The following is a 17,284-nucleotide window of genomic DNA, read 5'->3' on the forward strand; positions in this document are numbered from 1 at the left end:
CCATCACTTGAGTGCTACCTGGCCACACCTAACTCAAGGGAGGCTGGGAAATGGAGAGTATCTGGAGACCCCCGAAGACGAGAAATAAGCAGTGGTAAGTTAGCCATCTCTAACAGAGAGCAAAGAAACAACTCTTTATATACCGAACAGAAAATGGAATCTAGTAGAAGAACTTTAAAGAGCTCACAGGTAGACTGGAAAACCAGGCAGGAACCAGCGGAGTGCTGGGTCGGGTCCAGGGAACAAGAAGGACTGATTATCTGGCCTGAGTGCCGTGGATTTTCAGCCTTCTGGTCACCCTGCTTAAGATTCAAATTCCTGATTGAGGTAGGGCGGGGGGTAAATGAACCCCAACCAGCTTAGACTGAGTAGCTGCCAATCTCTTAACTCCTCGAAGATGGCAGGGCTGACAGTCCAGTGGCTTACCATCTCATTTGGAGTGAAATCCAAACCCTTCCTGTGGCCTGTAAGCCCAAGTGAACTGGCTCCTGGCTGCTTTTCTGACCTCACCTTTCTCTCTCATTATACTCCAGTACACTGCCGTCTCCGCTGTTTGTGTTTGCCAAGCAGTCTCACGTCAGCGACTTTAATACTATTGTTTGCTATGCTCTTTCTCCTAATATTTGTATGCTCATTCCCTTCAAATCTCTGCTCAAATATCTCTTTAATTGTGAGCTCTTCCTTGACTACCTTATGTAATATAGCACCCCAAATCATAACCGTTGCCCTCTATCCCATTTATCCTGTTTCATTTTCTTCATAGCACTTATCACCACCCAACATTTATTCATTCTCTGTCTTCCCCTCTAATAAAATTTAAGCAACATGAGAGCATAGATTTTGTTTTGTTTACATGCTGAAAACCAGACAGTGGGTAAGCGTCAGAGCAAGCACGAGAAAATCCAGGTTGCCTTCTTCCTGTTAGCTGGTGGCAGAAGAACCAGCCTTAGAGCTAGCATGGCCCTAAGCCAAAGTAACCTGAGGCATTTAAGAATACCAACTTTTGGGCTTCCCTGGTGGCACAGTGGTTGGGAGTCCGCCTGCCGATGCAGGGGACACGGGTTCGTGCCCCGGTCCAGGAAGATCCCCCATGCCGCGGAGCGGCTGGGCCCGTGAGCCATGGCCACTGAGCCTGCGCGTCCGGATCCTGTGCTCTGCAGCGGGAGAGGCCACAGCAGTGAGAGGCCCGCGTACCGCAAAAAAAAAAAAAAAAAAAAAAAAAAATAGAATACCAACTTTTATCTTTTTTGCATATTCTGACTCAAATTGTCAACCCTTATTCTTGACAGCTCATGGACATTTTTGCCATGGATATACTATTACTTATCACTGACCATGGGTAGTACACTTTTAAAATTGGTCTATGTTGCTTATAAAGCATCGTTTCAACCATTGTAGTTATGGGATTCTTAAAGCTTGTGCATATAAAGAGACACATGCCTGTGTGTTTGTGAAGGAGACCCCTATGTCATCAGGGCATTACTGAGTCTGACTGGTGAATTTCTCTTGGTCTGATTGGTCCACATATCAGTTTATGGTGGATAATCACAAGCATGTAGGTTAGCTATCATATCTGTTCTTGCTGTCAAGTGGTGTCCTTTGGGCTTTACCAACTGCTGTACGTGTGTCCATTTATTTATATTGGGCTTTGGCAAGTATAATTACCTCTTTTCCCTGCCTAAGTTCTGAAACAATTGGTAGATAATCAAAGGAATAGCAGATAGAGATCAAAACATCAATTATTACTGATAAACCTCATATCAAAGAATGTGGCTCAGGTATAGGACCACAATGTGCTTTCTCCAAATCTCAGAAACAGACAGATTTATATACCCAGTCATGATCTCTGAAGACCTACAGGCCTCTCCACATGAGAACATACCTGTGTACTTAACAGTAGAAGGAACAGAGTGGAATGGGGAAGAGATAGAGGGAAGCTAGCCAGGAAGGAGTGTTACACTAATAGATGTCCTTCCACATGGAAAGAAGCACCTGGAATGAGAAATTAATGTCCCAGCTAATAATTTTAAATTAATTGCTATCATGTATTTAAAAATATTTTACAGATTAAAAAAGTCCTTTAAAAAGACAAAAAAGATGTGAATGGAGTTTCTTCATACACCCTTGTATGGATGAAGCAGGAAAGTGTTCACACACTGAGTATTCTCAAGCTAGGCTGGGAGAATGCTGACTGTATCTAGTGATGCTCTTATACGGGTGAGGGCTGAGGCAAGCACCTAATTTGCTTTACTGTTGAGCTGCCTCTAGTGGCAACATTGAAATCACCTTAGATTTCAAAAGAACAAAATAAGGAAAAGTTAATTTACAGTTCTACCATAAATCTATAGCTCAGACCAAATTGGTTAATCTAAAGTGACTGTAAAGATCTTCTAGAAAATTTGCAGCAAATGGCTGTCTTGCTGTAAAAAATCATGTCTAACATAGTACATAATTGGAGCTCAATAAGTACTTGTTGGATGAATGAATCTTGACCTTGGGCTTCAATGTGAAATCAGTTAAAAGTCAATGTTGGTTGAAGTTTCATAGTTTTGAAATTATCTGAAACAAATTTTATGGGTATAAATGCTAATGAATGGAAACTAGAAATGAAAGAGAAAGGAATATAAGGTTTTTAAAGTTACTTTCCACTAAACCTAATTGGCTGGTGTAACCAAAGCTCCCCATTTTCTCTGTAAAACAGACTGATGCCTGAGGCAAGTTAACCACTCCTCATAGCAGGCTCCTATCTAATAATACCCATCATTTTGAGTTGCATTTTTACTAAGGGTCAGTTGTGATTATTCTAAACCTTTTTATCCTGGTTGCACTTGTTATTACATGATATAATTAAATATTACCAAAGCTGATGAAATGAGTGCAAAAGTAAAAGACTTGTTCCTCTGAAAATGAAGGTGAATGTTTTGGAAAGACTTCGCAAGAGGCAAGCCCCTAAAAGAAGCGCTAGAAGATATGCACCCTGCTCACAGGTAGTTTACAGCCTTGTAGAGTAGCTAAGATATATGACAAAATAACTCTAATGTATGGTGGTAAATGCCATAGGAGAAGATTACATGAGGATTCTAGAATTTCAGAGGAAGAAAATTACTTTTGGCTTGAAGAGTCATTGACAGCTACATGGAGAAGTTGATATATGAGCTGGTCTCTGAAGGCTGTAAAGTTAGAATGTGCAGAGATGATTCATTCCTAGTGAAGAGAAGTATGTAAGCAAAGCATGAGGGGTAAGGCCAATGTTTGGCTGGAGCACAGGATTCATGAAAGAGAAGAGCAGAAGGTAAAGCTAGAAAGATAACTGGGTTTCAAATAGTATGAGGCCCTAACTTCCAGGCTTATGAAATGTCTGGTCACTGTGACAATAAGACGCTTATTCTTCTCATCCACAATGAACTTGAGTGGTCTTTATTATACTTACAAAATGAGTACTTTATATTAGGGCATGATAATCTGTATAATAATTTTTTCATTCATAGTTTCATGGTTTTTTTCATGGCTTATAAGCTCCTTTTAGCACAAGCTATTTTATATTACTTTTGTTCAACAATGCATATGATTAATTTTCTGTGAAGGACATGGTTATTCAGTTAATTCTTGGTGAAATATTAATTGTAGAATTAGTGATTATGCTTTTAAGACCTGCTGGTTCTTTTTTTAGGGCCCACATAAAATATTAACAAATCATATTATAAAATCACAAGCTTGCTTAGCATTTTATGCTTTAAAAACATGTTTTAAAACTCTGCAACATAAGCAAGATTATATATGACTTCATTGCTGTGTTATAATAGATACTAAATGCATTTTGGCAGATTTAGTAGGAAAAAATTCTACCCATTGCCTTCTTTTGTTTGATATACTTCCCGTTAGTGCACTGTGGTTGCTTGAGAGTAGAATAAGATAGCATAAAAAGCTAAGGTATTGTTCATAGTTATATTCCTATAAGGAACTTTAATGTCACTTTAACTGCTAATCAGAGGACAGGACTACCAGTTCCTGAAATACAAATCTTTAGCCTAAGAAAAATAAAATCTAATAGTTATAAATCTTAGCTTTCAGATAAAAATAGTTTGAGGACCTGTTTCACTTCTTCAGAAGTGTAGTTTTTTTTTTCTTTAAGTAAAAAAATCAAAGTGCCAATTTGAAACAAATATGATAAAATAAGGGAAATTATTATTTTGGTAGCTCCTCTTTGGTAGCCATTTTGTTCTTTAAAAATTTCAATTTGGATATATATGTATTACCTTTCTTTGGTTCCCTTACTTATAAAATAAGAAATATTATAAAACCACAAGGCTCTTTCCATTCATGATCAATTACTTAATTTTCAACAACTTAGTAGTTTCAGTTTCAGCTAAAGTGAAAGGGCTTAAACAGGAAACAGGGACTTTTTGACATGGTCATATTCCAGGACTTTATCCTCCATTCTGGAACTTCAGAAGTTAGATTTTTCCAGCACATTTAACCAAATTCATCTTTTGAGAAATGATTTATACTAGTACAACTCAAAATAAATTTAGAAAATATAATGTCAGTTTAACAGTGGAATATAAGGATATTATCAGCAAGCGTACCAAAACACCATTAAGGAGTTATCACATTCAGCCTTACTATACAAAGGGGCATGGACATATACACACTACAATGTCACACAATGCAAATATAGGGATTATTAAGGGGAAGTTTAGAAATGAAGAAATGGCATAGCACACAATTCCTTCAAGTTCTTATCTCACAAAGAGTCATACTTATTAGGGCATAGCTGGACTGTTATGGAAAGGGAAGGGCTCCTGGAGGGGGACTGTGCTTATGTAATGCTTAAGTTATTTGTAGGGAAATGGATATAAAAGACAAGATTGAGAACTGTCAGAGAACTGGAAACAATTAGTAGAATAGAAATCCTAGAACTGAAAAATACAATAACAAAAAGTAACATATTTGATGATTTTAGTAGCAGTTTAGACACAGTTGAAAAGAGAATTAGTGTATCGGATAATAGATTGGAAGAAACATCCAAATGAAGCATGGATAAGACACTGTGAGAAGTTCTAATTTATGAAATATTAGAATCTCAGAACAAGAGAAGAGAAAAATGGGACAGAAGTAATATTTGAACAGAGTATGACTGAGAATTTCTCAAAAATGATGAAAGACATCAATGTGTAGATTGAAGAAGCCATATAAACTCCAAGCAGGATAAGATTCCTAAGCACATGTTAGTAAAATTTTTGAAAACTAAAGACAACAACAAGATCCTAAAAACAGCTTGTGCGTGGTGATGGGGAAACAACCCAGATTACCTTCAGGAAAGCAACAACACACTAACAGCTGATTTAGGTGAAACAATGGAAGTAGAAAACAGTGGAATGACATTTTTTTTGAATTTTATTTTATTTTTTTATACAGCAGATTCTTATCAGTCATCAGTTTTATACACATCATTGTATACATTTCAATCCCAATTGCCCAATTCATCACACCACCACCCCAACCACCCTGCCACTTTCCCTGCTTGGTGTCCATATGTTTGTTCTCTACATCTGTGTCTCAATTTCTACCCTGCAAACTGGTTCATCTGTACCATTTTTCTAGGTTCCACATATATATGTGTTAATATGCGATACTTCTTTTTCTCGTTCTGACTTACTTCACTCTGTATGACAGTCTCTAGATCCATCCACGTCTCAACAAATGACCCAATTTCGTTCCTTTTTATGGCTGAGTAATATTCCACTGTATATATGTACCACATCTTCTTTATCCATTCGTCTATCAATGGGCATGAAGTTGCTTCCACGACCTGGCTATTATAAATAGTGTTGCAATGAACATTGGGGTGCACGTCTCTTTTTGAATTATGGTTCTCTCTGGGTATATGGCCAGTAGTGGAATTGCTGGGTCATATGGTAATTCTATTTCTAGTTTATTAATGAACTTCCATACTGTTCTCCATAGTGGCTGTATCCATTTTCATTCCCACCAACAGTGCACGAGGGTTCCCTTTTCTCCACACCCTTTCCAGCATTTGTTGTTTGTAGATTTTCTGATGATGCCCATTCTAACCGGTGTGAGGTGATACCTCATTGTAGTTTTGATTTGCATTTCTCTAATAAATTTAGCCTCCATGTGTTTGTGGTTTTTACGTTTTTTTCCCTGTAATTCATTTCTAGTCTCATAGCGTTATTGTCAGTAAAGATGGTTGCTATGATTTCAATTTTCTTAAATTGTGACCCAGGATGTGATCTATCCTGGAGAATGTTCCGTGCGCACTTGAGAAGAAAGTGTAATCTGCTGCTTTTGGATGGAATATCCTATAAATATCAATTAAATCAATCTGGTCTATTGTGTCATTTGAAGCTTCTGTTTCCTTATACCACCATTCTGTCTTCCAGGTCACTTATCCGTTCTTCTGCCTCAGTTATTCTGCTATTGATTCCTTCTAGTGTATTTTCCATTTCAGTTATTGTAGTGTTCATCTCTTTTTGTTTGTTCTTTAATTCTTGTAGGTCTTTGTTAAAGATTTGTTGCATCTTCTCGACCTTGCCTCCATTCTTTTTCCGAGGTCCTGGATCATCTTCACTGTCATTATTCTGAATTCTTTTTCTGGAAGGTTGCCTATCTCCACTTCACTTAGTTGTTTTTTTGGGTTTTATCTTGTTCCTTCATCTGGTACATAGCCCTCTGCCTTTTCTTCTTGTCTCTCTCTCTCTGTGAATGTGGTTTTTGTTCCATGGCTGCAGGATTGTAGTTCTTCTTGCTTCTGCTGTCTTCCCTCTTGGAATGACATTTTTTTTGTGTGTGTAGTATGCGGGCCTCTCACTGTGGCCTCTCCCGTTGTGGAGCACAGGCTCCGGACACGCAGGCTCAGTGGCCACGGTTCATGGGCCCAGCTGCTCCGTGGCATGTGGGATCTTCCCGGACTGGGGCATGAACCTGTGTCCCCTGCATCGGCAGGCGGACTCTCAACCACTGTGCCACCAGGGAAGCCCGGAATGACATTCATTTTTAATGGAACATTACTCGGCCATAAAAAGGAACAAAATTGGGTCATTTGTAGAGTCGTTGATGGACCTAGAGACTGTCATAAAGAGTGAAGTGAGCCATAAAGAGAAAAACAAATATTGTATATTAATGCATATATATGGAATTTGAAAAAATTTATATAGATGATCTTATTTACAAAGCAGAAACAGAGACACAGACAGAGAGAACAGGCATATGGATACCTAGGGGGAAAGGGGTGATGGGATGAATTGGGAGACTGGCATTGACATATATACAGTATTGACATTTAATACTATGTATAAAATAAATAACTAATGAGAACCTAGTGTATAGCTCAGAGAACTCTACTCAGTGCCCTGTGATTATCTAAATAGGAAGGAAATCCAAAAGAAAGGAGATATATGTATACATACAGCTGATTCACTTTGCTGTACAGTAGCAACTAACACAGTATTGTAAAGCAACTCTACTTGAATAAAAATTTAAAAAATAAAGTATTGAGAGAAAATACTGGTTAAACATGGTGGAATCAAGTCTTCAGAGAAAAATACCTGCCAATATAGAATTTTATACCCTGAAAAGAGACTCTTAGAATGGATGTGTAAAAACACTTTTTAAGGAATACGTAGGGTGAATTTACCACCAGAAAATTCACAGTAAATGAAGTACTAAAGCGAATTTTTTAGGGAGGAGGAAAATGATTCCAGATGGAATATTGGAGGTGGAGGAAGGAATGGAACACAATTTTTAAAAATTCAGTATATAGGGAAATCTAAATGAATATTGGCAGTTTAAAACAATAATAAATTATGGCTATGAGATTTTAAAATATTTACAGAATTAAAATGTACAATTATAACAGCATGTAAGTTGAAATTATAATTTATGGTCCTTGTGTTGTCTTAGAAGAGATAAAAATACCAATTTATGTTAGACATTAAAGATTCAAGGATGCATGTTGAAATCTCTAGGATAATCACTAAAAGAATAGTAAAATATAACTGCCAAGCTAATAAAGTGGGTAAATAGAATAATAATAAATGTTCAATTTAAAACAAGGCAAGATAGGAGAGAAAAAGGAACATAGACTAGGTAGTATAAATAGAAAGCACATAATAAGATGGAAGATTTAACCCCAGATATATGGTAATTGTATTGGTAATTATATTAAGCTTAAATGGACTAAGTGCTCCATTTAAATTGGCAGAGTTTTAAAACAATCTTTGTGGGAGTTCCCTGGGGGTCCAGTGGTTAGGTCTCAGTACTTTCACTGCTCTGGACCAAGGGAACTAAGATCCCGTAATATCATTAAAGGTAAAAAGACTTGATTTGCAAAAAATACTTAATCCCCCAGGCCTGTTTCCTCATCTGGTAAATTAATATATCTACTTATGGAATTGTTGTATGAGAATTATACAACACATAGTAAAGCACATAGTAATATTAAAAAAAAAATAATAAAAATATTTGAATAACACAACTAATAAGTCTGACCTACCTGACATACATAGAACAATACTGAAAAACTGCAAGACACATATTCTTTTCCAGAACACATAAATATTTAAACAAACAAACAAAATTTGGCCATATAGCCATAAAGCAAATCTCAATAAATTTCAAAGTATAACTTCTATAAAATAAATTCTTTGGTGACAATGCAGTTAAACTAGAAAGCATTAACAAAAAAGATAACTAGGAAATCCCCATGTATTTTGAAATTAAGGAATATGTTTTAAGATAATCTCTGACTAGGCAGGGCTTGGCAACCAATTGAGCTGAGGGCCAGCCACATCTACCTAGGAGTGCACCCACAGTAGTCAGCCTGCCACAGCAGAAAGACCAATTCAGCCCATATAGAGGGCACCCCTGCAGCATATAGCTCTGGTGACCAAAGGGGGGGAGTGTGCTGCTGGGGCGTATAGTATGTTTCCTACTTAAAGCTACTTTATTGGATTGGAAAATGAAATCAACATGCCATATACATAGAAATAAAAACAGAGAGTTAGGCAAAATGAAGTGACAGAGAATATGTTCTGAATGAAGGAACAAGATAAAACCCTAGAAGAAGAACTAAGTGAAGTGGAGATAAGCAGTCTATCTGACAAAGAGTTCAAGGTAATGATCATAATGATGTTGAAAGAACTTGGGAGAAGAATGTATGAACACAGTGAGCAGTCAGTAGTTTCTAACGAAGAGTTAGAAAATGTAAAGAAAAACCAAACACAGCTGAAGAATATAATAATAATTGAAATAAAAAATATACTAGAAGGAATCAACAATAGATTAGATGATACAGAGAGGCAGATCAGCAAACTGGAAGACAGAATAGTGGAAATCAGTCAAGCTAAACAGGAGAAAAGAATTTTAAAAAATGCGGACAGTTTAAGAGACTTCTAGGGCAATATCAAACATACTAACATTAATATTTTAGGGGCCCCAGAAGGAGAGGAGAGAGAGAGAGAAAGGAGCAGAGAACATAATAGCTGAAAGCTTCCCTAACCAAGGAAGGGAAACAGAAGCAAAGAGGTCCAAGAAGCAGGGAGTGCCAAACAAAATCAACCTAAAGAGGACCACACCAAGACATGTTACAATTAAAATGGCAAAAATTAAAGAAAAAGAGAGAATACTAAAAGCAGCAAGGGAAAATGAACATGTTATGTACAAGGGAACTTTCATAAAGCTATCAGATGACTTTTCAGCAGAAACTCTTCAGACCAGAAGGAGTAGCATGATATGTTTAAAGTGATAAAAGGAAAAGATGTACAACTAAGAATACTCCACCTGGCAAACTATCATTCAGATTTTAAGGAGAGATCAAGAGATTTACAGTCTAGCAAAAGCTAAAAGAGTTCAGCAACAAAAAAACCCAGCTTTGCAAGAAACATTAAAGTGAATTTTCTGAGTGTACAAAACAGGCTATAACTAGAAATGTGAAAATTACAAAAGGAAAAATTTCATTGGTAAAGGCATATATACAGGAAAGGTAGTAGATCAACCACTTATAAACCTAGTGGAAGGTTATAAGACAAAAGTAGTAAAATCATCAATATTCACAATATGTAGTTAAGGGATACAAAAGATGCAAAAAAAGATATAAAATATGATGTAAAATGCACTAAATGTGTGTGGGGGGGAGGGGAGTAAAAATGCAAGATTGTTAAAATGTGATTGACCTTAAGAGATCAGCATCTTAAAATAATCATATATCCTCAACAAAATACTAGCAAACAAATTCAACCATACTTTAAAAGGATCATATACCATGATCAAGTGGGATTTATCCCAGGGGTTCAAGGATGGTTCAGTATCCACAAATCAATCAGTATGATACACCACATTAACAAACTGAAGAATAAAAATCACATGATCATATCAATAGATGCAAAAAAAGCTTTTTACAAAATTCAACATATATTTATGATTAAAAAAAAAACTCCCAGTAAAGTGGGTATAGAAAGAACATATCTCAACATAATAAAGGCTACATATGACAAGCTCTCAGCTAACATCATACTCAACAGTGAAAAGCTGAAAGCATTTCCTCTAAGGTCAGGAACAAGACAAGGATGCCCACTCTCACCACTTTTATTCAACATAGTATTGGAAGCCCTAACCACAGCAATCAGATTAGAAAAAGAAATAAAAGGAATTCAAACTGGAAAGAAAGAAGTAAAACTGTCACTGTTTGCAGATGATGTGATATTATACACAGAATATCCTCAAGATGCCACCAAAAACTAGTAGAACTCATCAGTGAATACAGTAAAAGTGCAGGACACAAAATTAATATACAGAAATCTATTGCTTTTCTATACATGAACAATGAACTATCAGAAAGAGAAATTGAGAAAACAATCCCATTTACAACTGCATCAAAAAGAACAAAATACCCAGGAATAAATCTAACTAAGGAGATGAAAGACCTGTACTCAGAAAACTATAATATGCTGATGAAAGAAATTGAGGACAACATAAACAGATGGAAAGACACACTGTGCCTATGAATTGGAAGAATTAATGTTGTTAAAATGACCATACTACTCAAGACAACCTACAGATTCAATGTAATCCCTATCAAAATACCAATGGCATATTTCACAGAACTAGAAAAAATATTTCTAAAATTTGTGTGGAACCATGAAAGACCCTGAATAGCCAAAGCACTCTTGAGAAAGAAGAACAAAGCTGGAGGTATCACGTGCCCTGATTTCAAACTATACGACAAAGCTACAGTAATCAAAACAGTATGGTACTGGCACAAAAACAGACACACAGATCAATGAAACAAAATAGAGAGCCCAGAAATAAACCCACACTTATATGGTCAATTAATCTATGATGCAAGAGACAAGAATATACAGTGAGGAAAAGACAGCCTCTTCAATAAATGGTGTTGGGAAAATGACAGCTACATGCAAAAAAATCTTATTGGACCACTTTCTTACACCATATACAAAAATAAACTCAAAATGGATTAAAGGATTAGATATAAGACCTGAAACCATAAATCTTCTAAAAGAAAACATAGGCAGTATGCTCTTTGACATTGATCTTAGCAATATTTTTTGATATGTCTCCTCAGGCAGAGAAAGCAAAAGCAAAAATAAACAAATGGGACTACATCAAACTAAAAAGCTCAGCAAGAGAACTATCAACAAAATGAAAAGACTGCCTACTGAATGGGACAAGATATTTGCTAATGAAATACCTGATAAGAGGTTAATATCCAAAATATATAAAGAAATCACACAACTGAACATCAACAACAACAAAAAACCATACAACTTACTTAAAAAATGGGCAGAGGATCTGAATAGGCACTTTTTCCAAAGAAGACATTCAAGTAGCCAACGGGCTCCTGAAAAATGCTCAACATCACTCATCATCAGGAAAATGCAAATCAAAACCACAATGAGGTATCACCTCACACCTGTCAGAATGGCTAGTATCCAAAAGACAACAGTAATAAGTGTTGGTGAGGATGTGGAGGAAAGGGAACCCTTGTGTACTGTTGGTGGGAATGTAAATTGGTGCCACTACTATGGAAAACATTATGGAGGTTCCTCAAAAAATTAAAAATAGAATTATCATATGATCCAGCAATTCCACTCCATAAATCCAGCAATATTTATCTGAAGAAAATGAAACACGAATACAAAAAGATATCTGCACCCCTATGTTCATCACAGCATTATTTACAATAGCCAAGATATGGAAGCAACCTACACACACACACATATACACAATGGAATTTTACTCAGCCATAAAAAAGAATGAAATCTTGCCATTTGTGACAACATGCGTAGACCAGAGGTTATTATGCTAAAGTGAAATAAGTCAGAGAAAGAAAAATACTGTATAATTTCACTTATATGTGGAATCTAAAAAACAAAACACATGAACAAACAAGACAAAAACAGAGTTATAGACACAGAGAACAAAGAGGTCATTGCCAGAAGAAGGGGAATGAAGAGAGGAGAGAAATAAGTGAGGGAGATTAAGAGGCACAAGCTTCTAGTTGCATAATAAATGACTCAGAGGTATGAAATGTTCAGTGTGGAGAATATAGTCAATGATGATATAATATCTTTGTATGGTGACAGATGGTAACCAGAGTTACTATAGTGATCATTTTGAAATGTATAGAAATATTGAATCACCACGTTATGTACCAGGAACTAACATAGTGTTATAGGTCAGTTATACTTAAAAAACAAACAAACAAACAGACTTTTAGAAAAAGAGATCAGATTTGTTGTTACCAGAGGCAAGGAGCGAGGGAATTGGATGGAGGTGGTCAAAAGGTACAAACTCCCAGTTATAAAATAAACAAGTACTAGGGATGTAATATACAACATGATAAATATAATTAGCTTTATGAAAGTTCTTAGGTGAGTAAATCCTAAGCATTCTCATCACAAGGAAAAATGTTTTCTTTTCCTTTTATTTCATATCTATATGAGATGATGGATGTTAATTAAATTTATTGTAATCATTTCATGATGTATATAAGTCAAATCGTTAAGCTGTACACCTTAAACTTATACAGTGTTCTATGTCAATTATATCTGAGTAAACTTGGAAGAGAAAGAAGTAAAGAAGTAAATAATTTCTGGGTCAGATAAGATATCACAATGGAAATTCAGAAATATTTTGAGATTAATAATAATAATGATGAAAATACTATATACCAGCTTTTATGTGATGCATCAAAATCTTTGGTTAAAGAGAAATGCCTAGTCTTAAGTTATAGTAAAGGAGAAATATTAGAAACATTAGAAAGGGAGAAAGATAGAAATTAATGATATAAGAATCTATCTCAAGAAGGTAGAAAAATACTTGCTAATTAAACTCAAAGTTGAAAAAGGAAATAATAGAAAGCAGACATTTATGAAAAAGGAAACATCAATAAAGCCAGACTTTATTGAAAAGATTACCAAATGATAATGTCTGCCAATTTTTATATAGATGAAGAACATAAAAAGGAGACACAAATGACCAATATCAGAATTGAAAAAATGGATACAATTTTAGATCTTACAAAAACTTAAAAGATCCTGAAAGAATACCATGAACAAATTTAATCCAATGATTTTTTAAAATTTAGGTTAAATATGTCAATTCTTAGAAAAATACAACATATCAAAAGTGACACAAAAAGAAATTTCAGGTAGTCACATAACTATTAAATAAATTAAACTGCTAATTAAAACCTTACCATAGAGAAGACTACAGGTTCAGATGACTTTACCAGTAACGTCTACCAAGCACTCAAGGGAGAAATAATACAATCTTCTACAAACTCTTCCAGAGAATAGTGAAGGAGAGAACACTTCCCAATTTGTTCTTTGAGGCAGCACAATGTTTTATTTTGTTTTGTTTTTCTTTTTTGGTTTATCCTCAGCATTTACAAAACCAGACCTTGGGAAAGAACTAGGTCTGGGGACACATGCATGGTCTTAATATAGCAAATGTTTACCCTGCCCTGATTATTACAAGAGGCAGCACAATCTTGATACAAAAACCTGACAAGCACGTTGTAAGAAAGGATATTATAGGCCAATTATTCATGAACACAGGAGCAAAATTCCTAAACAAAATCCAGCTTTTTAATATAAAAAGTATAATACATCACAACCATGTTGAAGTCATTTCAGGAGTTCAGGGTTGGTTTGACATCTGGAAATCAATTGTAATTCACCACATTAACAGAATAAAGAATATGGTCATCTTCATTTTTGCATGAAAATTGTATAATAAAATTTAGCATTCATTCATTATTAAAAATCTCTCTTAATAAATAGGAATAGAAGGAAATCAGATAAAGTTTATCCTGAAAAGGAAGACGTCTTTGGCACTCAACTTGGTATCAGTCTGTTCTTTCCTGGATCTAACTCAAATCTACTGAACCTTCTCCTTGACCAATTCTGAAAGGAGGAAGGAACTGAGCTCCCCAGGTCATCAAGAAGTGTTTCTTCTCACTCTCAGATAAATCTGCTTGGGAAGCCAAGTAATAATCAGAAGGTTGCTTTGTGAGAATCAGAGGAGAACGAATAAGATCATGTTCATAGACAATATCCATTAATTATGGAAAGTTGATGTATACATCTTTGCATAGATGAGAACATTTGTGTTCCTGAGTAAGAAATACTTCTGAATTCTAGGGAGATCATTGGTCTTCTATTAAGGAAAATGGTTTCTTTACACTGAGTGTAATTTGAATACTTGGGCTATGACTTTACACATGCTAATATAGTTATTCTCTGATTCCTGTTGGCTGTGTTATTCTTCTATTCCTTTGCTCCTGTCCAATAATCAAGACATCCCCAAATACTTTGGGTTTCTCAGTGAGCCAGACTGATTTATTCATGTGTACGTTTTTTTCATATCCTGTGACATTTTCCTGGAATGAGCTTCCCAATCTTACACCACCATCACTCTTTATCCATTTGGCAAACTCCTATTTCCTCTTCAGAATCCAGTGCAAGTATCTTTCCTCTTGAGGTCTTCCCTTCTTTATGTTCTCACTGTATCTTGCCTATCTTCTGTAAATGAACTTACCACAGTGTTAAAATGTTTAGTTCTGTCTCCCTGTTAGATTTTGAATTTCTTGAGAGAAGATTCTATGTCTTTATATTTGTATTCCTAGTATTTAAACTCAATAAAATTTTATTAAATGAAATAAATGAGTGAATGAATAAGTAAATGATTGAGTGAACCCACCTCAGTAGGCCTCTATCTTTTTATGATCAACATTTGGGTATTCTGCTAAGCACTCATGAACTCATTCTAATGAGTAATGAAAACTTCTCTGGTTGAGTACATTGAATTTACAATCAATAATTAACTTTAAACTGAATTATAATTGCTTTTGTAATACTACTACAATGATGGGCATTCGAAATGCTGACTTTTCAGTTGCATGCTATAACCTTAATTTTTAATTTCATTCTGCCTTTGTTAAGTTAAACAGAAGGGAGAAGAGGTAGAAGGAATTGAAAATTTCAAGGAATAAGTTTAATTAGATATGTAAAGGAGCCTGAAAAACATTAAAAATAAGATTCAGTTCAGAACCAAGATAAGGTATCAATTACTAATTAAGTTCAGTAGTTTAATACCAAAGCAAATAAGTGAGAGCAGAGTTACCAGGGAAATGGAGAAACCAGTTCTTCTCACCACTTTCCAGCCATTTTCACTCACTGCATGTGTAGAAAATGAAATTGTTTTCAGCACCCTGGGGTAAATGGATGAGGATGCTTGCTACTGAAGACCAGTGGTCCAGGGGTTCTGGCTGCCCCAGGCTCGATTTGGTCATGGGTGAGATCTAAGGAGATCAGGATCTCAGCAGCCCTTTGCGGCTGACTACTGGGGAAACTCTGAAGTTTCAGAAAGGGGAGTTGAATGTACCTGCAAAGATTTATGGTCTTGGCTTTCAGCCTAATCTAACAAACTAAAAAGCATTCAGGGTAAGCTAGAAAGGCATGTACTAGTTAAGTTTCATAGCTAGGATTGTTTAGCCCAGTGATTTGCAACTCTGGATGCATAATGGAGTCACCTGGAAGCTTTTAAAACTCCCTACTCTAGTACGATTAAACTAGCGTCTCTGTGGGAAGGGGTATAGTGTGGCATCAGTATTTTTTAAAATCTCTCTACAGATGACTCTAAAATGTATCCAGAATTAAGGACTGCTAATATAAGCAGTGACTGATGATAAAAAAAATGATTGGTTAGGGACCTAAATTTTAACTCTGTATGTTTTTAAAAAGTGCCTTAATTGAATACTTATGCTTAGTGGTTTTTTAGCATAGATTTTTTTTTTTGGTTTTGTTTTTATTGTTGTAGAAAAGTGTATAAGTCAGTCAATAGTTCTGTATTTATCTCAGTCTTGAACTTAAAGGCAAATATGCCTGCTGAATTGGTCAGGGATGGTAACAGTGGAGGTTTTAAAACTAAGCCTTGAAGAGTAGATAGAATTTAAATATGCAGGAAAGGTAGATTAAGGTGGGGGATAAGAATTGTAAGTGGAAGAATGGCATGAGCACAGGGGAGGAGAAAGTGTAAGAAAATTCCAGGGAAGAGTGCTGCAGAGTCTGAGACAAAGGCCCAATGGCAATTGAAAGGGACAGCCAAAGCCAGCCATCTCTTGAGGGCATATAAGAGCAGTCCAAGGTGACCATCTTTCCAAACCTCTTTAGCCATTGAAAATGTACATGCCCAGGCTCCTTTGATCTCTAGTTCAAGGATTATATGTAACACCTGATTACAGAACATGTTTTTTGAGTGTTAATTACATGCCAGGCACATTTTCTAAGCATTTCATGTGTATTAGCTAATTTAAACCTCACAGCAATCCCGTGAAGTAGGTTCTATTATGATCCCTGGTTTACAGATGAGTTAAATACAGCACAGTAGGCTGCTGTTTTTTTTGTGATCTCTCTATATTCACTACTTTCCTTTCATGGCCCTGACTCAGAGTGTCCGTGATATATTTACTGAACACAGAATTATCTAGTTAAAACAGAAATGTTCCATGTAGGGATAGGGTGGAAGTGGGTACTTGGAAAGAAGGTCAGGTAGGGATCAGAGAGTTAAGTATTTTGAATTTATTTTTCTATAGATATAAGGAATTTACTGACGTTTTTGAGCAGGAAGTGGCATGATGAAAATTTTTAGTAAACTTGGTCTGGAAAGATAGGCAGGATGGATTGAGGGTGGGGGGAGGGCAGGAGGTAAACGTGATACTAGCTGACCAGTTAGGAAGCTA

The 17,284-nt window shown here is 35.8% G+C and overlaps 1 protein-coding gene and 1 non-coding gene across 2 annotated transcripts in view; one reads left to right on the forward strand and one right to left on the reverse strand.

Moving 5' to 3' along the window:
- Positions 1-17,284, forward strand: part of CMYA5 (cardiomyopathy associated 5) — a 95,829-nt gene that overhangs the window by 24,234 nt on the left and 54,311 nt on the right. The gene's annotated exons all lie outside the window — the stretch shown is intronic.
- Positions 13,913-14,041, reverse strand: LOC112406759 (small nucleolar RNA SNORA72). Its single transcript, XR_003004623.1, has one exon. It is a non-coding gene; the product is annotated as a small nucleolar RNA SNORA72 (small nucleolar RNA).

Source organism: Neophocaena asiaeorientalis, unplaced genomic scaffold (genome assembly GCF_003031525.2).
Source record: "Neophocaena asiaeorientalis asiaeorientalis breed wild unplaced genomic scaffold, Neophocaena_asiaeorientalis_V1.1 scaffold37, whole genome shotgun sequence".
NCBI lineage: Eukaryota > Metazoa > Chordata > Mammalia > Artiodactyla > Phocoenidae > Neophocaena > Neophocaena asiaeorientalis.